Below are 23,190 nucleotides of genomic sequence, written 5' to 3'. Positions count from 1 at the left end.
CCTGGGGTCAGCTTGTGAAAGGGTGGTTTGGTTTGCTAATTTTATGGAAGTTCGTGACGCCACCTGTGGTTTCTGGTGAGAATCACCAGCGCTGCGGCAGTCCGCTGAGGCCGGTGATAAGGCAGCTCGATGGTTTAGCTCCCCACAGGTGGAGCTAGGCCTCAGGGCAGTGTATGGAGAGGGGGATGCAGGATAGGCGAGACCCAGCCGGGTCAGAGCAAGAACAGGGACAGACACGACAGTCACGTCAGTACCTTTTACTGGTGGTAATTCAGGCACATCCTGGAGCACTGTAGGGTGAAGGGTGCATATCAGGATCCTCCCCAATGAGCGGGTATAGGGCCTCCTGTTCCTTGCCTCTGCGTAGTAAGTTTCTGACCTGCCTAAAGCTAGGCCTAACTTTGTCTCTGTCCTGCACCGGCTGACGTTGTGGTAGGGCCTTCTCTTGGAGTGCACGCTCCCAGCTTACAGGGCCTATGTGTCTCCTGGCACTGTTACGTATCAGCTCTCTGGTGGACCTGGGACCTGTAGTTCTCCAGGGATTCTGGTTATGCCTTACTGGGTCGTAGAGATCCCGGTAAGCTCGGACCCGGTGTCCGGTATATTTTTCGGGGTGAGCTGGGTAAGCTCCTCTACCCCCACTTCTACTCACTTTCCACTCGCCTTCCACTCCACTCACTAGGCTACTCACACTAACGGCAGCTTGCCACTCTTCACCGCTCTTACAGGCATCGGCACGCCTTGGGCTCACTTACTTGAGCTCCTGAGTCTAGCTGGGCTCCACTGCAGACCGACCTCTCACTGGCTCATCTTCTGCGGGAACTCTCCAGAGGAACTCTCTCAAAGATTGCTTCCAGACTAGACTGGACTAGACCAGGCACTCTCAGACTCAACTGCTAGACTCTGAACTGAACTGTCTAGCTCCACCTTCCCTATTTATATCCCTAATGGGCTCCCTTTGGTGGTCTGAGATGGAAGGTGGAGGTGTGTGTATGCTGTGGGGGCCTCTTCTGGAGGAATCCTTTAATGCACCCCCCTAGGATCTGTGGCTCCAAGCGCAGCTGGGCGCCACAAATGCAGCACGTTATCAGCAAATACTGGAGGCAAATTTGCACTCATCAGCCCGGAAGCTGCGCATGGGACGTACTTGGACTTTCCAACATAACAATGATCCAAAACACAAGGCCAAGTCGACCTGTCATTGGCTACAGAAGAACAAAGTGAAGGTTCTGGAGTGGCCATCTCAGTCTCCTGACCTCAGTATCATTGAGCCGCTCTGGGGAGATCTCAAGAGCACAGTTCATGCTAGACAGCCCAGGAATTTACAGGAACTGGAGGCTTTTTGCCAAGAAGAATGGCCAGCTTTACCATCTGAGAAAATAAAGAACCTCATCCACAACTACCACAAAAGACTTAAAGCTGTCATTGATGTTAGAGGGGGCAATACACGGTATTAAGAACTGGGGTATGTGAACTTTTGATCAGGGTCATTTGGATATTTTTGGTTCTCATTAAGATTTAAAAAGAGAAAACACAGTAGTTTGACAATAAATGGCTTCACCCAACCAATAACCATGAGTGGAGAAAAAGTTTTTTTGTTATCATTCATATTCTCTGAAACAAGGCCAAGAAGGCAAAAATTCTGACGGGGTATGTAAACTTTTGAGCACAACTGTATATATCACAGGCTGGGTTCATAACTCATAGGAGCAACTACAAGTGCCACAAAGAAAAGAGGAAAGACGGTGGCAGAATCTAAGGGTAAAGGCGTAAAGCTAAAGTCAAGACCTGAGCCAAGGTCTGCACGAAATTCCCAACTGAGGGTTACCAGACAGATCTTCAGCTTTTTTTCCTCCTGGTTATGGAGTATTCCAACAAATTGCATAGTTTACAGACAAGTGACTGCTTACCTGTGACTCATCCACTGACTTCCTGCTGTGATAGAGATAGAGCTGCTTCAATCAGTGCTTGGACATTTACATGAGGACTGAAGCTGGTAAAATACAACAAAATAAAATGAAACATATAAAAATGGAGACTATGTGCAGCAGAGAGCAAATCGCCATGAGTGGGAATGTGGGGCAGCAATAAATAAAGTATACATGTCATACACGTATATTGCATACATACAGTGCCTTGTGAAAGTATTTGGTCCCCTTGAACTTTTCTACCTTTTGCCACATTTCTGGCTTCAAGCATAAAGATATAAAATTCTATTTTTTTGGGAAGAATCAACAACAAGTGGGACACAATCGTGAAGTGGAACGAAACTTATTGGATATTTTAAACTTTTTTAACAAATTAAAAACTGAAAAGTGGGGCTTGCAATATTATTCGGCCCCTTTACTTTCAGTGCAGAAGTTCAGTGAGGATCTCTGAATGATCCAATGTTGTCCTAAATGACTGGTAATGATAACTAGGATCCACCTGTGTGTAATCAAGTCTCCGTATAAATGCACCTGCTCTGTGATAGTCTCAGGGTTCTGTTTCAAGTGCAGAGAGCATCATGAAGACCAAGGAACACACCAGGCAGGTCCGAGATACTGTTGTGGCCAAGTTTAAAGCCGGATTTGGATACAAAACGATTTCCCAAGTTTTAAACATCTCAAGGAGCACTGTGCAAGCGATCATATTGAAATGGAAGGAGTATCAGACCACTGCAAATCTACCAAGACCCGGCCGTCCCTCTAAACTTTCATCTTGAACAAGGAGAAGACTGATCAGAGATGCAGCCAAAAGGCCCATGATCACTCTGGATGAACTGCAGAGATCTACAGCTGAGGTGGGAGAGTCTGTCCATAGGACAACAATCAGTCGCACACTGCACAAATCTGGCCTTTATGGAAGAGTGGCAAGAAGAAAGCCATTTCTTAAAGATATTCATAAAAAGTCTCATTTGAAGTTTGCCACAAGCCACCTGGGAGACACAGCAGACATGTGGAATAAGGTGCTCTGGTCAGATGAAACCAAAATCTAACTTTTTGGTCACAATGCAAAATGATATGTTTTGGCGTAAAAGCAACACAGCTCATCACCCTCAAAACACCATCCCCACTGTCAAACATGGTGGTGGCAGCATCATGGTTTGGGCCTGCTTTTCTTCAGCAGGGACAGGGAAGATGGTTAAAATTTATGGGAAGATGGACGGAGCCAAATACAGGACCATTCTGGAAGAAAACCTGTTGGAGTCTGCAAAAGATCTGAGATTGGGAAGGAGATTTATCTTCCAACAAGACAATGATCCCAAACATAAAGCAAAATCTACAATGGAATGGTTCAAAACTGAACGTATCCAGGTGTTAGAATGGCCAAGTCAAAGTCCAGAGCTGAATCCAATCGAGAATCTGTGGAAAGAGCTGAAAACTGCTGTTCACAAACGCTCTCCATCCAACCTCAATGAGCTCGAGCTGTTTTGCAAGGAAGAATGGGCAAGAATTTCAGCCTCTCGATGTGCAAAACTGATAGAGACATACCCCAAGTGACTTGCAACTGTAATCGCAGCAAAAGGTGGCGCTACAAAGTATTAACTCAAGGGGGCTGAATAATATTGCACGCCCCACTTTTTAATTTTTTTAAAAAGTTTAAAATATCCAATAAATTTCGTTCTACTTCACGATTGTGTCCCACTTGTTGTTGATTCTTCCCAAAAAAATAGAATTTTATATCTTTATGTTTGAAGCCAGAAATGTGGCAAAATGTAGAAAAGTTCAAGGGGGCCAAATACTTTCATAAGGCACTGTATCCTATTGGAAAGACAATATATGCTCATATTATGTCTCACTTGGTGGAGTGGATTTTTGAAGACTTTGATCTGAATGAGCAAAAGATAATGCAGCACGGACAGATAACTGATGCAGCGAGGAGAACACGCCTGAGTAGCGGAAGCTGCAGAGGTTGGATTGCAGTATGAGCAATGGAGGCTGAAGAAGGCCAGAGATGTAGCAAAGTAGAGTACTGGAACAGCAGAGCTAGAGAATCACTTGTGGTGATGTAGCATAGTTCATTGATATGGCAGAGCTGTTTGGTTATGTCAGTAGAAACATTTGTGGTAATGTAGCAGAGCCAAGTGATGTAGCACATTTGGATTTCTTAGTAGACCAGCTTGTTGTGAGGTAGCAGAACCCAGCAACATAGCAGAGCTGGGTTTGTTAGGCAAAACACATGTGGTAATGTAGCAGAGTCTAGTAGTTGTAGCAAAGCTGGGTTTCTCAGGAGACACACTTAAAAAGAAAAGAAGAGTGCAGCGGTGGGGTAGTTGTGTGGATGCAAAACTACCTGAATACTCACATGGCACATCGCTACTTGAGCTACACCATAAGGTCTTAGTGTATGAAATTAAAGGCACATGCCGGTTAACCATGGTATCTTGATGAACATGGGATCCGGGCGCTGGGGAAGGAGCAGGCAGAGCCCAGGAGAAGTAAGTAATAGCTTGAGTAGCTTGGGTAGTTCCAGGCTATGGGATCCTCATTTATCAGGATTTTGGGGCTTTGTGACCTTCGTTCCCATTTTCTAAACTTTTGGACTGGGACCTCTGATTACAGCCTCATTTGGATCTCATGTTAAATTTAATTGGCGCAGATTACAAAAAATGACCCTGGCGTCTAGTTACCCATCAGCCGTCTGCTGCAGAGAGGATGTAACTGTATAACATTCACCATATTTCCATATCTGACACCACTTCTCGCTCCACATGACGGAGGCGTCTGATCGCCGATACATTGTTTCTCTCTTGTGTTTGTTTTACGTCTTTTGTGTTAAATTTTGTAGCAGTTTTATGATTCACTCGTCTGTAACTATAAAGAGCTGAAGAGGTTTTACTTCCAGAGAGAAATCTACAGATGTTCCCATCAAATGTTATCACCGGAAGGATCTGTATCCGGATCCAAACACCTGCGGAGTGAAGAGCATCGGACGCGTCTCAGGTTTAGTAATAGACCATCGCCTGCGGCATTCACAAGTCTTTCTCTGCCACTATCAGAGGTTGTCATCCACATGGTGGTACATAAAGTTGAAGTGGGGGGGGCACTATTACATCCATAGCAGCTTCTCATACCACCAGGAAAACAGAATTGTGTCACCCTTCCCTGACTCTACATTGGATCTTCCTTCCCAACAACCTTTTTTGTAATTGAAGTCACCTGTAAACCTGAGCTGGCCGAGTCCTGGAGAATAAGAGCCACTCTCAGCTCCGGCTCATGGGGTGTCCCATTGGGTCCAGATAAGTACAAAGTTTTCTTCCAGCTGTAATGTAAATCCATGGTGTTTGTTACGCTGGATTCTCACTTAACCTACAAATGTCCCATGAGAACCACAATATCCCTAATGCCAGCCACGTGGCCCCCTTGGCAGCCATTACACTGTCAATGCTCCTTTGCCACCAACAATGTCCCTTTTATAACTCTGTTGTGCACTATGTCCACTACAGTGCACTATTAGATCCATGACAGCATGAATGACCAACCTCTTGATAGCCATAGTCCCTCTCGACTGGGTCTGTGCTGGAGTCGGGACCGCTGACGCCAGCAGCTATTTCAGCACATTCAGCTGAAATGTAATTTGGCGCAGAGACCTGTCGGGTCCCTGCACCTCAATGCATGCCGCTGGTTAAGCAGAGGCCAGCAGCTGATGTTGGCATCAAAGTCACTGGCGGTGCATGGCAGTGACATCATGTGCTACCTGTCGCTTGCATGCTGAAGGAAGTCAGCTGCGCAGAAGAGGACGCTGCACATCATGGGAGGGTGGGTAGGTGAGTAGAATCATTAATTTTTTTATGTTTGTTGGAGAAGAGTCGCAGAACAGGGACATTTTTAGTGGAAGAAGCCCAGAATGGGGGACATATACTACAGGATGGGGAACATTATACCACGACGAGGGACATATATTACTGGACTGAGACCAGGATGGGGGACATATATTACTGGAAGGAGCCCAGGATGGGGGACATTATATCAGGAAGGGGCAAAAATGGAGGACATTTTACCAGGAAAGGGAAACGTTGTACCAGGATTGGGAACATTATTACTGGAATGGGCCCAGGATGGGGTGCAGAATACCATTAAAAGGCCCAGGATGGACTACATTATACTTGGAAGGGACCCAGGATGTGAGACATTATTACAGGAAGGAGCCAGAATGGAGGAACTTATTATAGGAAGGGACCAGGATGAAGGACATTATTACAGGGAGGGGCCAGAAAGGAGGACATTATTACAGGAAGGGGCCAGAATGGAGGACATCATTACAGAAAGGGGCTAGGCTGGGGGACATTATTACAGGGAGGGGCCAGAAAGGAGGACATTATTACAGGAAGGGGCCAGGATGGAAGACATTACTACAGGGAGGGGCCAGAATAGAGGACATTATTAGAGGAAGGGGCCAGGATGGAAGACATTACTACAGGGAGGGGCCAGAGTGGAGGACATTATTACAGGGAGGGGCCAGAATGGAGGACATTATTACAGCAAAGGGCCAGGATGGAAGACATTACTACAGGGAGGGGCCAGAATGGAGGACATTATTACAGAAAGGGGCTAGGCTGGGGGACATTATTACAGGGAGGTGCCAGAAAGGAGGAAATTATTACAGGAAGGGGCCAGGATGGAAGACATTACTACAGGGAGGGGCCAGAATGGAGGACATTATTACAGAAAGGGGATAGGCTGGGGGAAATTATTACAGGGAGGGGCCAGAATGGAGGACATTATTACAGGAAGGGACCAGAATGGAGGATATTATTACAGCAAAGGGCCAGGATGGAAGACATTACTACAGGGAGGGGCCAGAATGGAGGACATTATTACAGAAAGGGGCTAGGCTGGGGGACATTATTACAGGGAGGTGCCAGAAAGGAGGAAATTATTACAGGAAGGGGCCAGGATGGAAGACATTACTACAGGGAGGGGCCAGAATGGAGGACATTATTACAGAAAGGGGATAGGCTGGGGGAAATTATTACAGGGAGGGGCCAGAATGGAGGACATTATTACAGGAAGTGACCAGAATGGAGGATATTATTACAAAAAGGGGCTAGGCTGGGGGACATTATTACAGGGAGGGGCCAGAATGGAGGACATTATTACAGGAAGGGGCCAGGATGGAAGACATTACTACAGGGAGGGGCCAGAATGGAGGACATTATTACAGAAAGGGGCTAGGCTGGGGGACATTATTACAGGGAGGTGCCAGAATGGAGGACATTATTACAGGAAGGAGCCAGGATGGAAGACATTACTACAGGGAGGGGTCAGAATGGAGGACATTATTACAGGAAGGGGCCAGGATGGGGGATTTTATACCAGGAAAAGGCCCGGCATGGACTACATTATACTTGGAAGGGGCCCAGGATGTGAGACATTATTATAGGAAAGGGTCAGGATCAGGTACATTATTACATGGGGGACAATGTTACATAAGAGGCCAAACACGTATTTCACCGCAAGATCTGGAACACTACATAGGTCCGTACAACATGCAGGTGGGGACCCAGGTTCAAATTTTGCATAGAGGCCCATCGGACTCTAGTTCACCACTGGGCTGGAGGGAGCAGGGTGGCAAGACAAGTAATTGGAGGTGAGTACAGTAAGGGATATTCAATTTGCATAAAAAAATGTCATTGAAAGTCCAAGTTTTTGCAGATTCGCTCATCACTTGTAGTAACATAGAGGAAGCTACAAACCTACTGGTCCTAAGGCCACGGATACAATAGAAAGTGAAGACCCCAAGGACACCCAAAGACACTTGGTAAACGTAAAATGGCACTTACCCCCCAGGGCTATCCTTATGAGGTGTCATGTGTAATGGCCGACACAGTAACCAACACATTAAATGTTGTTATGTGACCCCCTCCCATTGTGTCTTTAGCTTATAAAGTGGCTCTCCGCAGAGACTCGTGGTTATTGACTGCCTCGTCCCGCTCGTCTCATAAATGGCAGCGTAGTCTAATCATTATTAGTTTATTCTGAGCCTCTGACATTTCCTGCGATTTCCATTAATATAAATGTAATTAATGTGAGAGAACGATATAATGATTTGTCATCAGCGGAAATATCACCTGAAGCCTCGGCCAGGAGCGTTCTTCATCAAGGATAGTGTATTACAGTATGTCGTAATGGTGACGTGACCTGCGGCTGCCTCCTGTTCACACCACAGTCCATTATCAGCCATGCCCTCCGGAGACGTGCCAGGACCATTAGCTCCTATTGCTTTCCAGTACTTCTGCAACTTTGCTGGGAATCAGAAGCTGAAAACCATAATGGGAACATGTTGTGGGATCACATACAGGTAGCAGAGACCATTCTGTCATGGACGGGTATAAAGGAGACAAGGAGGAATGCTTTCCAGCAGTGCCCAGGTAGAAAGAGGCCGACAAGATGCATATATATGGCTGACCCCAGCATTGTGCACTGCGGCTATCCTCTATTAGAGGCTGAGGAAGATGGACAATGGCTGCCAAGTTGAGCAGAGAGGGAGACAGACCTCCCTAAGTCAAATTTTGGGGTACTCCTCTCCTCCTTCTTTATGCATGACTTAGCTTTTATTTACAGATATCGGGGTGGCACAGGATGGTTGCACATGTGTGATACACTTCAGTACAACAACAGGCAAACTTTGGACTTTTGGATTTGTGTGCCTCACTTGCTTTTTAGTCTGGACCTGTTTCATGAGCAATTTTGGCTTATTAGCCATGTTGTTAAGGGTCCACATGGTGAGCTGGATTCTCTAAGCCCTAGATCTGGGTGAGCAACAAGGACCAGAGGCGATGGTGCAGTGGAGCAAGTCTTGATGGATGGCATGTGAATCCTTGAGGACTGCAGGGTAGGCAGAACAGCAGAGAAACAAGTGGAGCAGGTAGCACAGATGAAGCATAGCCTAGTATGCAGATACACATGGGAACAGTGACTGTATAGGAAACTGTTATCTTCCAGCAAGGATGCAGTTAATCACAGGAATGCAGTCTGGTTTTTTTTTAGCCTGTAAAATGGTTAATAGTCGTGAAGTATGCAAACTGGGATTTGTAGTGAGGAAATGATAGGATATCAGGGCAGTATAGGCAAAAAGAGACTCACTTCAAGAGATGCATTGCCTTGTTTGTAGTGGCCAAGTGTGAACAGGACCAAACAGAGATGCAAGAAGTTGGTAACTTGCATTACTGCTATATAGACTATACTTATAACATGCAGGTACTTAGAGCACAAATTGGCCAATTCATGTGAGCCCACCAGCCACAACAAGGTGACTTTTCTCTGGAGGGATCCTAACTATTTCTATCAAACATGTCTCTCTCATACCCAAAGCCTACAAATACAAAGGGCAAGCAGGGCCCATAATTAAACACAGCCTTAGGGCAGGTGGAGATGACTATATATTCTCTCATCTGAGGGAATTGGGTCAATTATGTAAATCACACTCTGATCAGAGCGTGTTCACAGCGGGATCCGATTCTCTCAGATGAGGAGAAATTAGATAAAAACATTTATTCATCTTCTCCATTGTGTCAGTCCATGGAAATTGGACCACACTCAGCTATCATCCGAGTGCAGTCCGATAGTTTCCACGTTCTCATTGATTTACATGACCGATCCGAATATTGGATCAAACTCAGACATGCAGCGATTTTTTCCAATCCAAGGAAAAAATCTGACATGTGCACGGCCCCATAGACTAACAGTGATCTGAGTGCGATCCAATGTTTTGCCCTTTAAATGTGTCAGTTTTTGACTCCTTAAAGGCATGTCTGATAAAAACGCATTGTTGTGACTGATGGGCGCATAGGAATTAGCCAATTTGTGCTCTAAGAACCTGAATGATATAAGTATAGAATACATGGCAGTAAGGCAGTTTACAAATCAGATAGTCACAGTCTGCATATATCTTACAGCATACAGCAGAACTTATCTGTGGGCGCGACCATGTTTTTATTCGCCAGTGATAGAGGAGAAAAAGCAAACATCTATGCAATACCGCTAAGTGACTTGAAGAGGAAAATTGCACCCACATTACCTGGTGGCATAACATTGGAACAGAAGAAAAAGAAAAACTGTTCCAGAATCAATGGGATGTATTCAGATTAAGTATAAAAAAAAACAAAACAGGTAGGTTATTGCAAGTAGAGGACTTCAGCCAGCAGAATAGGGTTATGTGTCACCTCGTGCGGAGAACTCTCGAAGCCCGCGGTCCAGATCAGCGCTTGTTGTGCAGCATGGTCTGATGATGTTGGTGCAACGAGGTTGGAGACAAGGAAGGTTGTATGAACTAATGAGAAGCAGTAGATTTCGTACAAAAACGGTCCAACTCAATCATTACAACTAGGTCATCGTAAGCTTTCAATAAAATAACAATTATGGAATATTGGAATAAGCCGATACTGTAACAAAGGAGAGACGTGTTCTCGTGTGGTTCCACAGTCAGCCTGACGTACGGTCCTCGCTCACCCTTTATTACTGGACTGTAATCCTTCCAGCCTGACATCACATCTCTATCTCCCCGGCCTCTTCCTGAGAACAATTACCAACGATGTTCTGAAGTCCAATGACCAGCGTTGAGCCCATCACTCATTGTCAAGTCTAACTGGAGCCTGAAAACATAAAACCGCCACCTTTGATTTATCCCGTGCACCTCCAGCAATATATCCCCCACCTTCCCCCGTCCTTACCGAGCCTGTACCTGCTCCAGCACAATATAGATTCCCCGCAGGATAAGGGTCTCTCAAATCCTTTTATTGTAAATCTCAAATCGCCACCCTCATCAATATCCGCTTAAAAGGAACCTGCGTCGTCGTCGCTACTTTTTGATTTCTCTTTCTCGACTGTTTCATTATATTCCAGAACATCATCCTGACCTGAGATAACACCGGAATATATTACCCGGGCCGTAGACGCTGCATGGACTGCTATTAGTGAGAGGAGATTATTATTCCGTCTGCTGATAAGACATTTCTAATTAAATCAGACCCGCGTCACCCTAAACATAGCAGAAAATAATACGAAATGCAAATGAAAGGGGGTACAAACTTAAAAGGACAACCAGAAAATGTCCATAGGCAAAATCTCCAATAACTTCATGATCTTCTTGACTCATCCTCTTCCGTCAGATTATTAAGGATTTAATGTTTTGTTTTTAGTTATTTGTTAAGGAAAAGCTGAGGGACGAGCAATATGGCCTCCACTAGGAGCGGTGCGATGGCTTTTCGAGACACTTGGATGAAAACTGTAAGTAGGGATCGCTTCTTCTTGCTGCCTTATTAATCAGGTTAGCCATTTAAAACTTAAAAAAAAAGTTGTCTGACAACCTAGAGCAAAAGATAAAGTGGTCATATTGGTTGTCATCTGAGCAAACTTTTCAACAATTTTACAGGGCAACTCTTAAAGCATAAGGGTCTGTGCACACAGCGCGGTTTCGTCCCATATTTGTTGCGTTTTGTTCTGTGCACAGTCGTCACAAAAGCTGAAGTCTTTCCTAGTGCCAGCAAAGTGAATGATACCCTAGAAGTCTCATACACACGTTGCTTATTTTTTCCTTGCAGATTTGCAGCAGAAATCTGCATCATGTCAATTCTTTAAGGCTGTGTGCTCACGTTGCATTTTTGCAGCGTTTTTTCAGTGCAGATTTGCCACAAAACGTGAAGGGTTTCCTGATGCCATCAAAGTGAATGAAAACCCTGAAGTCTCATGCACACGCTGCTTATTTATGATTTGCAGATTTAAATTTTCACAGTGTAAATTCTTTTAGTTTTTTTGCTGCATTTCACCCATACTAATGGGGGAAAATCTGCACTAAAAATGCAGCAAAAAGCAACAAAAACGTGTGGTTTTTTCCTGCCAAGAGATGCAGAAATAGTGCAGAAATTTCTGCTGCAAATACTTAACATGTGCACGTATCTTAAGTGTTTTTGCTACAGATTTCATTCACACTAATGAGTGGGGAAAAATCTGCAACCAAAACACGTCAAAAACATGTCAAAACGAGCCTATTTTATGCAGTCTTTTTCCTGCCAAGAAATGCAGAAATGGTGCAGAAATTTCTGCTGCAAATACTAAACGTGTGCACAGACCCTAATTGACGTTTCCAGGGACTTTTCACAATAAGCTGGGTGCACATGAAGAATAACTCTATTTTTTGGCATTATATGACTTATAACTTGCATTTTGCACAAGTTTATTCCTCTGCAGGTTCCATCTCTAATGTTAGTTGTCTCTGAGCTGGTGAGCTGTTACCAGCTGCTATGATATATCTGATACACAGCGCACACAGACATGATACATTCCTGCTCTCCTGCCTCCATCCAGCACATCAGGAGGCAGCAGCAGCATGGAAGACAATTGTACAGCTGTACTGAGCAGTGTAGCTGTGAACCCTGCTAGGGCTGTAATATGTAAAAATAGCCCATATAGTGAAATTGCATACGGGTTCTTTTCTGTTTTTGTTCGCTCCTCTCCCAAGGCCTGTAGATAAGACACAGATGCCTTCGTAGGTCACAAGGAGTGGGGTGATCTCTGCATTCTGCACTCCTCTTCCTAGGCTACATGACCTGACTTGACTTTAAAAAAACAAGAACCTTTGGGTGAGTTATATACTACTTTGAGACAGAATATTAATGAGCCCAGGGTGGTATAAAAAAACATACATACTATGCAGACCACCCAACTCCTCTATGCTGCTGCCAGTGCCCTTGATAGCTTCTTGGCTTCCTTTTCTGGCAGGGAAATCATTCGAGGCATTCATCCGTCGCTGATTGGCTGCAGCAGTCAAATTCTATCTGAGCCAGAAGAAACAAGCTCTTAGTTCTGTTTCTCAGCTTGGACAGAACATGAGCACTGCAGTCAATCAATGGTCACCTGACACTCTCCGTCAGAAGAGGAAGCCAAAGGAACACCAACAGTAGAACAGAGGAGCAGCGAAGGTCTGCTAGATATAATTTTCAGAATGTTAATACCACCTTAAGCAAAGTAGTGGACGACCCCTTTAAAGTGACACCATTCTAAAAACTGAACCCTTCAATGTGTTCAAACCACATTCAAGAAGTTTATTAACCCTTCACGTGCTTCACAGGAATTTTTAGAATGTGAGAAGAAAAAAATGGAACATTTAACTTTTTTTCACAAAAATTTTACTTTTAGACTAAAATTGTTTTATTTTTTAAAGGGTACAAGAAGAAAATGGACCCCAAAATGTGTTGTGCAATTTCTCCTGAGCATACCGATACCCTATATGTGGGGAAAAAACACTGTTTTGGCGCACGGCAGGGCTCGGAAGGGAAGGAGCGCCATTTGACTTTTTGAATGCAAAATTTGCTGGAATAATTAGCAGATGCCCTGTTACCTTTGGAGAGCCCCTGATGTGCCTAAACAGTGGAAACCCCCCAAAAGTGACACAATTTTGGAAAGTAAACCCCTCAGGGAATTAATCTAGATGTGTGGTGAACACCTTGAACCCCAGATGCTTCACAGAAGTTTATAACGTTGAGCTGTAAAAATAAAAATTTCACATGTTTCCTACCAAAATGTATTTTAGCCCCAAATTTTGCATTTTCGGATGGGTAACAGGAGAAAATACACAGTATAATTTGTTGTGCAATTTCTCCTGAGTACGCCGATACCCAATATGTGGAGGAAATCTACTGTTTGGGCGCACAGCAGGGCTTGGAAGCGAGAGAGCGCCATTTGACTTTATGAATGCAAAATTTGCTGGAATAATTAGCGAACGCCATGTTGTGTTTGAAAAGCCCCTGATGAGCATAAACAGTGGAAACCCCCAACAAGTGACACCATTTTGGAAACTACACCCCTCAGGCAACTTATCTAGATGTTTGGTGAGCACATTGAACCCCCAGGTGCATCAAAGAAGTTTATAACGTAGAATTGTAAAAATAAAAAAAATCACATTTTTCCTACAAAAATGTTCTTTTAGCACCAATTTTTTTTCACAAGGGTAACAGGAGAAAATGGAACCCAAAATTTATTGTGCAATTTCTCCTGAGTATGCCGATACCGCATATGTGGTCGAAAACTACTTTGAGGCACAGGGGAAAGCTCAGAAGGGAAGGGAAAATTCTAATGAGAACACAGGTACCCCATATGTGGGGGTAAACTACTGTTTGGGTGCACGGCAGGGCTCAAAAAAGGAGTGCCAGTTTTAAACCAGACTTTGATGGCATGGTCTGCTGGTGTCATGTCACGTTTGGAGAGCCCCTGATGTGCCTAAACAGTGGAAAACCCCCACAAGTGACCCTATTTTGGAAACTAGACCTCTCATGGAATTTATTTAGATGTGTGGTGAGCACCTTGAACCCACAGGTGCTTCACAGAATTTTACAACATTGATCTGTGAAAATGAAAAAATATATATTTTTCCCACAAAAATGTTGTTTTAGTCCCCAATTTTTTATTTTCACAAGGATAGCAGGAGAAAATGGACCTCAAAATTTGTTGTGCAATTTCTCCTGAGTATGCCGATACCCCATATGTGGTCGAAAACTACTTTGAGGTAAAGGGGAAAGCTCAGAAGGGAAGGAGCGCCATATTGGAGTTCAGATTTTACTGGACTGGTTTGACGGTGCCATGTCACATCGGCAGAGCCCCTAAGGTGCCAAAACAGCAGAACCCCCCATAGGAGACACCATTTTACAAACTACACCTCTCAATGAATTCATCTAGGGGTGCAGTGAGCATGTTGACACCACATGTGCCTCACAGAGTTTTATACAATGGGGCGGTGAAGAATGAATAATTATACTTTTACCACCAAAGTTTTGTTTTACCCCCAGATTTTACATGTTAACACTGGGAAATGGGTAAAAATGGCACCAAAATTCATCACACAATTTCTACTGAATGTAGAAATGTCCCATGTGTGGCTGTACAGTACTGCTTAGCCACACGGCGAGACTTGGGAGGGATGGAGTGCTATTTGCCCCCTGGAGCGCAGATTTTTCTAGAATAGTTTGTGAACGCCATATACAGAGTTAGAAGAGCAGAATCTCCAGTATATTATGCCCAGCTCTTGCTTCTGGAGACATGCCTGTAAATCATTGCTACACAAATGGCAAACATGTGGACTCTAACTACGGTTTAGGCACACTGTGGGGCTCAGAATGGAGGGGGGCATTTGGACTTCGGAACACAGAATTTGCTAATTTCTTTTGTGGGACAAGGGTCATTTCTGGCACCATTTTCAGGAACTATTCCGATTTTTGGGAGGCAGAATTTTTTTTTTTTTATATAGCGCCAACATATTCCGCAGCGCTTTACAATTCAGACAATTTACAGACATTATGGGCAGTGTCCCCAATGGGGGCTCACAATCTACATTCCCTATCAGTCTTTGGAGTGTGGGAGGAAACCGGAGAACCTGGAGGAAACCCACGCAATCAGGGGAAGAACATACAAACTCCTTGCAGATGTTGTCCTTAGTGGGATTTGAACCCAGGACCCCAGCGCTGCAAGGCTGCAGTGCTATCCACTGAGCCACTGAGCCACTGTGCCGCCCTACAGAATCAACAAAAAACAAAAATTCAGGAATTGATTTTTTTTTTATGCCGTTCCGCATATGGTAAAATTGATAAGGCAGCTTTATTATTCGGGTCGGTGCGATTACATATAGTATTTTATGTTTTGCTGCTTTTACACAATAAAAACTATTTTGTAGAAAAAATAATTATTTTTGCATCGCTTTATTCTGAGAGCTAAAATTTTTTTATTTTTCGGCTGATGAAGCTGTATGGCGGCTTGTTTTTTTGCGGGACAAGATGACTTTTTCAGCTGTACCATTTTTATTTATGTTCGTCTTTTTTATCGCGTTTTTTGATCGGCGGTATGATGATAAAGCACCGTTTTTGTTTTTTTTTCTACGGTGTTCATTAAAGGGGTTAAATAGAGGGACAGTTTTATTGGTTGGGTCGTTCCGGATGCGGTGATACCAAATATGCGTACTTTAATTTTTTTTTCCTAATAATATTTATTTATGGGTTCAATATATATATATACAGGGTGGTCCAAAAGTAGGTGGACAGAAAGTGTAATAAGGTTATGAAGGGGGAGATTTATCAAACATGGTGTAAAGTGAAACTGGCTCAGTTGTCCTTAGCAACCAATCAGATTCCACTTTTCATTCCTCACAGACTCTTTGGAAAATGAAAGGTGGAATCTGATTGGTTGCTAAGGGCAACTGAGCCAGTTTCACAGATCTAGTTTTCACAGATAGATCTCCCCCAAATCTGTTTTCTTTTCAGATAATTCAGATAACACATAATGGCAAATGATTTAAATACAGATCAAAGAAAATGGATTTTAACAGAGTATTGGAAATCTCAAAATGCTGAAACCGTTAGAGCAAATTGGGTTGAAACATTTGGTACTCAAGCCCCAAAGAGACAAACCATTTACCACATTCGTGACAGATTCAATGCCACTGGCTCAATCCTTAATGCTCCAAAAACTGCTCGACCCAAAACAGTCTGTACAGAAGATAATAAACAACTTGTTGCTGAAACATTTGTTCAGAGTCCAAAAAAGTCCACAGAAGAGCCTCTCTGGAATTGGGAATTTCACGAGCTTCTATCATGCGAATCCTGAAATCTATAGAGTGGAAAGCTTATCATCCACGTCTAATTCATGGTTTATTGGAGGATGATCCAGACAGACGGCTGCAATTTAGCGTTTGATAAATCTCCCCCTTCATAACCTTATTACACTTTCTGTCCACCTACTTTTGGATCACCCTGTGTATATATATATATATATATATATATATATATATATATATATATATACAGTGCCTACAAGTAGTATTCAACCCCCTGCAGATTTAGCTGGTTGACACATGCGGAATTAACTTGGCATTGTGACATTTGTACTGTAGATCAGCCTGGAAGTGGGAAATGCAATGCAGCAAATTTTGTTTTTATTATTTATTTTTATTTTTTTTTAAAACGTTAAAAGTTAATTCAGAGTGTCATTTATTATTCAACCCCTCAAACCACAAGAATTCTGTTTGGTCCCCCTAAAGTATTAAGAAGTAGTTCAGGCACCAAGAATAATGAGCTTCACATGTGTGGATTAAAGATCTCTTTTGCCAGCCTTTTCTGACTATTTAAGACCCTCCCCAAACTTGTGAACAGCACTCAGACATGGTCAACATGGGAAAGACAAAGGAGCATTCCAAGGCCATCAGATACAAGATCGTGGAGGGTCACAAGGCTGGCAAGGGGTACAAAACCCTTTCCAAGGAGTTGGGCCTACCTGTCTCAACTGTTGGGAGCATCATCCGTAAGTGGAAGGCTTATGGAACTACTGTTAGCCTTCCACGGCCTGGACAGCCTTTGAAAGTGTCCTCCCGTGCCGAGGCCAGGCTTGTCCGAAGAGTCAAGGCTAACCCAAGGACAACAAGGAAGGAGCTCCGGGAAGATCTCATGGCAGTGGGGACATTGGTTTCAGTCAATACCATAAGTAATGTATTCCACCGCAATGGTCTCCGTTCCAGACGAGCCCGTAAGGTACCTTTACTTTCAAAGCGTCATGTCAAGGCTCGTCTACAGTTTGCTCATGATCACTTGGAGGACTCTGAGACAGACTCGTTCAAGGTTCTATGGTCTGATGAGACCAAGATCTAGATCTTTGGTGCCAACCACACACGTGACGTTTGGAGACTGGATGGCACTGCATACGACCCCAAGAATACCATCCCTACAGTCAAGCATGGTGGTGGCAGCATCATGCTGTGGGGCTGTTTCTCTGCCAAGGGGCCTGGCCATCTGGTCCGCATCCATGGGAAGATGGATAGCACGCCCTACCTGGAGATTTTGGCCAAGAACCTCCGCTCCTCCATCAAGGATCTTAAGATGGGTCGTAATTTCATCTTCCAACAAGACAACGACCCAAAGCACACAGCCAAGAAAACCAAGGCCTGGTTCAAGAGGAAAAAAGTCAAGGTGTTGGAGTGGTCTAGTCAGTCTCCTGACCTTAACCCAATTGAAAACTTGTGGAAGGAGCTCAAGAATAAAGTCCACATGAGACACCCAAAGAACCTAGATAACTTGGAGAAGATCTGCATGGAGGAGTGGGCCAAGATAACTCCACAGACCTTTGCCGGCCTGATCAGGTCTTATAAAAGACGATTATTAGCTGTAATTGCAAACAAGGGTTATTCCACAAAATATTAAACATAGGGGTTGAATAATAATTGACCCACACTTTTATGTTTAAAATTTAATAAAATTCAACTGAGCAACATAACTTTTTGGTTTGTAAGATTTATGCTTCTGTTCATAAAACCTACTCTCGTTTGCAGTTTGAAGGCTCTAACTTATTTGCATCTTATCAAACCAGCTAAATCTGCAGGGGGTTGAATACTACTTGTAGGCACTGTATATATATATATATATATATATATATATATATTTTATTTTTTTTTTTTATTTTTTTTAATTATTATTATTTTATTATTTTGGAATTTTTATGAAATATTTTTACAATTTTTTTTCACTTTTTTTTTTTTACTCTTTTTCTTTGTCTCACTATAAAAGTTTTACTTCCTGCAGTCTGATCGCTGCTATAAGGTATAGCCATGCAGGATCACTGCTATGCCTTTTAACTTTCAGCCCTGCAGACACAAGTTAGTTAGATCATGCACTGTGCATGATCTAACTACCTTGCTAGTGCCTGGTGACCCAGATGTTGTCATGATGACATCAGGTCACCGTGTCAATGATTGGGCTCCGCGATAACATCGCCGATCCAAGACCATAGGGGCTTCTGTCCCTCTTGCCTGCTTGCTAATTGCTGCGATTGCAGCATTTAAGGGGTTAAAGTGTCGGGAGCGGTGCGGGCGTCGAGCCTGGCACTGAGAGCCGGGTGTCAGCTATCAGAATCAGGCGACCTGACATATCCATACGTCCAAGGTCAGTAAGTACCAGGCGACCTGGACATATGGATACGTCTAAGGTCGTAAAGGGGTTAAAGTCCACAGAAGTAGTCTCCCACTGATTTCTTGAGCACCACTGGCATCTTGACACCCATAGTGCTCTTCCTTTTCATAGAAATAGATCGTGACCATTACCTCTACACAGTGACGTAATTTGAAACTCGGGGCCCCAATGCAAAATCTCCAATAGGGCCCCTAATTATAGCAAGTGTTTATTAGTAATGTTCTTTTCATATGGACCAAAGGGACATTTTGGGCCCCTTAGGCTCTAGGGCCGGGTGCAACCTCTGTATCTATTATAGCTACACCCCTGCCACTACAGTCTTTCTGGAGGAAAGCTATTCTGCATATTTATTTCCCAGGCATCCTTGCTCCATATGGAGAATCTGCATCTTCCTAAATGGAAATGGAAATATGGTTAGAATTTTTTCATTCACAAATTTGCAGACGTGGAAGGACATCAGTTCTCCACAGGAGATGATCTGTGCCCCAGTAATACAGTGATCCCGCTGATCCCGGCCTCGCTCTACAGACCCAAAATTGGACTTTCTCTCGAGCTGGAACAATCAATACGGCAGTAAGCGGAGCATTAATGTAAGCCGGTCGGACAGGTTTGCTGTTAGCAGGAAGAACAGCTGGTGAGAGGAGTCCTCACTGCTCGGCTGACTCCTTATCGCACCCTCCGGTCCACTTCTTAACCAATCAGGGCCTCCCCGCAAGACAAGGAGCAGACTTACCATTAGAAAGCAATCAGCGAGCGCTGCCTGCAGAACCTCCGGACTCGGCTGCGCTGTCTCGTTCTGGAGAAAAGCTTTGCAGAAAATTGAGACAATGGTTTTATGACATGCCCCTGGGTGGATGTGCCACCTGTCCAGCAGACGAGGAGCGCCGCCATCACTACAGCGAGATACTGGATGACTGCGACCCGCCAAAGAGATCGGCGAAATGAGAAGAGATTTAGCGAATGCTAATTATTTGGCATTCAGTTTGCACGAGCAAAATGGCGGCCAGTCATCTGTCATTGAGCCGGTTACATATGGGCTGGGAAGGCATTAAAAAACAATTCAGTATCATACTCACCTCCACATCATCTGTCCCTGCTCCGCAGCTCCCTGACTCTCCTCCGTTCACTCCCTAAGGCACCAACACCAGCTCCGGTCTTCTATTCATGACTAGGGCTAGCAGGTGCCAGGAGCTGGCGTTGGTGCCTTAGGGAGTCAATGGAGCATCGGCAGGGACACATGAGGTCGAGGGGAGTGTGATATGTTTTTGTTTTTTTAACCCCTTCTGTTCTGTTTTTTAAAATTTCTTTGTTGAATTTGTTGATCCGCGCGGCTAAAGCGATAACTTTGCAGCGTCTTTGGATACTTTTCTCAAACTATAGCCTTCCTTTTGGTTGGCTCTGCTTATCCCCAAAATTTTGGTTCACTTTTTTTTTATTATTTTAAGTCCCTCCTATTTTCTATAAACCCCACCCTTTTGTCAAATGAATTGCAAAGCGCATAATAAATAAGCAAGGTATGCGGGGAAGGTGATTGTTGGTGCAAATTGAGAACCAGAATTCTGCATTGATAGAAAACAAAATGGGTAAGAAATTGACCTGAGAGTCACGGGAAGAGTGCGGAAGAGAAACCTAGACTGGGCAGCAACACCCTGCACCACAACGGGAGGAGGGGGCACCGCTACCTAATATGTGCTACTGGACTATTGTACTGACTGCTGTTGTGACTGTTGTGGTGGCTATTATATGAAGGCATAGACACAAGAGTGAGCTGTCTGCAGGGTGGCAGCATGTCCTCCTCACTACAGTGTAATGGCCATTGTGTAGTGTGATAATCATAACGCCCATAGCAGATGTTCTAATTGCCCCTCCACCCCAACAAAAAAATAATAATTAATATTCAGCGGGGTCACAGAAGAGCAGATCTCACAACTTTCAAGCCCTTACAAAGTAATCTTCTTCTTCCTATGAAGCCCTAGATTCCTCTTTCATTGTCCCCATGAAGTATGATGCAAAAAAGTGCCCCCCAAACACAGTATGATACCCCCATGGTGAATTTATCTACACATCCAGTATAATGACCCTACTGTACTTCACCTCAACTCCCAAGGCAAAGTATGGTGACCCCAACACAGTATGATCCCCCAACTGTGACCCCCCCACACAGCCCTCCAAACAGTATAATGACCCCCACACAACTTTCCATACAGTATAATAGGCCTACACACAGTATAATGGCCCCACACCTCTCCATACTGTATAATGGCCCCCAAACAGACTTCCACACAGTATGATTGACCCCACACTGTGTAATTGCTTGCATACAGTATAATGGCCTTCAAATAGCCCTCGAAACATTATAATGACTCCCACATAGTCCTCCATATATTATACTAGTCCCCACATAGTCCTCCATATAGTATAATTGCCCCACATAGTTCTCCATACAGAATTATGGCCCTACATAGTCCTTCATACAGTGTAATGGCCCCCACAAAGCCCTCCATATTGTATAATTGCCCCATATAGTCCTCCATACAGTGTAATGGTCCCACATAGTCCTCCATACAGTGTAATGGCCCCACATAGTCCTCCATACAGTATCTTGGGCCCCACATACTCCTCCATACAGTATAATAGCCCCACATAGTCGTCCATACAGTATAATGGGTGCTCATAGTCCTCCATACAGTGTAATGGCCCCACATAATTCTCCATACAGTATAATGGGCCCCACATAGTCCTCCATACAGTATAATGGGCCCCACATAGTCCTCCATACAGTATAATGGGCCCCACATAGCCCTCCATACAGTATAATGGGTCCCACATAGTCCTCAATGCAGTATTATGACCACCACAATGTAAAATTACAATACTCACTTCTCTTCCTCATTCCCCCGCTGCTCCAGTCTCTGCAGCGAGCGCTCTGAAGATCACACATCCCAGTGCAGCAGGCGCCATGTAGTGACGTCTTCGCTCCCTCTGCGCTGAGACATCAGAAGCCGAGGCAGAATGATGGAGGAAGAAGTGTCATCAGAATGTGTCTGATGAATGTGCAATGATGGGCGGGGGGATGGCTGGCGCCTGCGCTGCCACCGGTTCCACACGTCTCAAGCACAGCATTCACGTGGCCTGCCACCATTTGTGGTACCTCGCTGGTCATAACAGTATATAATGTGCAATAGGGTAGCCCTGGGGTAGTCCAGTGATAGAAATAATGTGAAATTAAAACTTTATTATGACTATTTAAATTTTTGTTGTCCTTTTAATTTGAAGCAGATAATTGGGTTTCCGGGTCCTGAGACCATTGGTGAGTCAAAAATACTCTGCAAATTGTTCAGCTCAAGAGAGTTTTGAGTGAACGGTGGGTGTCTCAAGACTCGGACTCCCACTGATCTGCTTCCAATTAAAAGGACAAAAAGTATAAAAAGTAGCCACAAAGGTTTAGTTATTCTTCATTCATTTAACATCCATCACTGTATAAATAAAATTGATTGTTTCGTAGACTAGATTTAATCCCTGGACCACAGGAAGCCTCCCATTCCTCTTATGGGGAATCTGTCAGCAGGTTTTTTTCCATCTAATTTGAGAGCAGCATAATATAGAGACAGAGATCCTGATTCCAGCAATGTGTCACTTACTGCACTGCTTGCTGCAGTTTTGATGAAATCACAGTTCTATCAGAAGGAGAGTATCACTAGAGGACTAGTAACTAGTGATGGGCGAGCACTAAAATGCTTGGGTACTCGTTGCTCGGTTCGAGCACATTGGAAAACTCGGGTGCTCGACCCGAGAAACGAGCCCAATGTAAGTCTTTGGGAAACTCCAGCATTTTTCAGGCGGCTCCCCCCGGTGGTCTGCAGAGTGCCTAAAAATTGCCCAAATGGATGGGAACAGCATGGGGAAGACCCCTGGAAGCATTTCTGACTCCCAGGTCACTGCTGTCAACAACGTGCTGAAAAGACATGGGAACAGCATGGGGAAGACCTCTGGAAGCATCTCTGACTCCCAGGTCACTGCCTAAAAGTGTGCCCATCAGAAGTGATCCTTGGCGCATGCGAAGATGCCTCCCGCCATGCACCTGTCGTTGCAGACTTGCAACAATCACCATCCACGTCCTTGTCCCAGTGCAGCGTTCAGATGTCCCTACCCCATTCCTTGAAATGCAAGCGCAAGTATGCAGCCAGCCACCCACCCACAGGCTGCAATACTATGCTGCCAAACTTTTGACAGCTGCTTAAACTTGAAATGTGGCCTTTTAGGCTCGT

The sequence above is a fragment of the Phyllobates terribilis genome, unplaced genomic scaffold (genome assembly GCF_046119375.1).
Source record: "Phyllobates terribilis strain yellow unplaced genomic scaffold, ASM4611937v1 Scaffold_5__5_contigs__length_657084704, whole genome shotgun sequence".
Classification (NCBI taxonomy): Eukaryota; Metazoa; Chordata; class Amphibia; order Anura; family Dendrobatidae; genus Phyllobates; species Phyllobates terribilis.
Note: the sequence above shows the minus strand (reverse complement) of the source record.